Source organism: Emiliania huxleyi (genome assembly GCF_000372725.1).
Source record: "Emiliania huxleyi CCMP1516 unplaced genomic scaffold EMIHUscaffold_99, whole genome shotgun sequence".
NCBI classification, from domain to species: domain Eukaryota; phylum Haptophyta; order Isochrysidales; family Noelaerhabdaceae; genus Emiliania; species Emiliania huxleyi.
In genome coordinates this window covers 89,842-91,227 of record NW_005194698.1, presented here as the reverse complement: position 1 = coordinate 91,227, position 1,386 = coordinate 89,842, and positions in this window count along the sequence as shown.

Sequence of the window (1,386 nt, the reverse complement as noted above, 5' to 3'; positions counted from 1 at the left end):
CCACAGCGCAGCGCGCTTGCAGAGCGAAGCGGCGGCTGGGGCGGTCGCTTCGCAGTCGACCTCGAAAATGGTCTGGCGCCCGCACACGTGAGCGCACGCCGGCCCCCCTCCTCCCGGAGAGACGGGAAGGCGACGGGTGCCCGCGGCCGGCGCACGAGCGGCGACAGTGTCGCCTGCCTGCCGAACCACAATAGGCAGCGCAGGGGCACCACGAGCAGCCACGCGGTGGTACCGGCGGCGCGCCCGGCGCCGCAGCGGCGGCGACAGCTCGGAGCTCAGCCGCACATCGCCTCGGGCCCACAGGCAGTGCAGCGGGCACGCGGCCGAGCACGCCTCCAGAGCGTGCGCCAAAGTGACCCTTCACGCCGCTCGTCGGGCCGCCGAGCGGCAGCGGACTGCGCCGTGGCCCGGCCGGCCGCACGCGTGCCAGAGGAAGAGGCAGGCGCGCCCCGCCGACGGCAGGAGATGCTGTCAGGCCCACTCGCCGGGCGCCGGGACGAGGAAAACGCGCTACCGCCGCAGCGGCGGGTCGCGCTGTAGACCGCTACATCGCCGCAGAGCGTGCCGGCGGCGGGCGAGCCCCCGACAACAATACGCGCGGAGCAGGACGGCGGCGGCGGCGGCGTGTGAGGGCGGCGGCGCCGCCGCAGAGCGGGAGCGCCGGGCCAGTGGGAGGCTTGCCCCCCGGGCAAGCGCCTTGCCGGCATCGAGCGCGACGCTCCTGTCAACGCGGCCGGAGAGGCAACCGCGGCGCAGTGCTAAGTAGAGCGGCGGCGGTGGCGGCAGCCCCGACGGCGCCCTCGAGAGTGGCGCAGCCGCACGCACACGCGAGCGCTCGCCGCCCCCCCCCAGAGAGGCGGGGTGGTGACGGGCGCCCGCGGCTGGTGCACGAGCGGCGATAGTGTCGCCCGCCCGCCGAGCCGCGCGTAGGCAGCGCAGAGGCAGCGCGAGCAGCCACGACATGGCGCGGTAGCAGCGCCGCGCCCAGGGCACCAGCGGCGGCGGCAGCTCGGAGCCCGGCCGCAAATCGTCTTGGGCATACAGGCACAGGCAGTGCGGCGGGCGGGCGGCCGGACACGCCTCCAGAGCGCGCGCCGAAGCGAGCACCAACACCGCTCGTCGGGCCGCTGACGAGGCAGCGGACTGCGCCGCGGCCCGGCCGGCAGCGCGTCGCCAAGCGAGAGGCGAGCGTGCCACGCCGACGGCAAGAGGTAGCGCCGGGTCCACTCGCCGGGAGCGGGACGAGGAGAGCGCGCTGCTGCCACCGCGGCGGGTCGCGCCGCAGAACGCAGCGTCGCCGCAAGCGCGTCGGCGGCAGTGAACACGAGCGTTTCGTCGGGGAGAACGAGACGGCAGCGGTGGCGGCATGCGAGGGCGGCGGCGGCG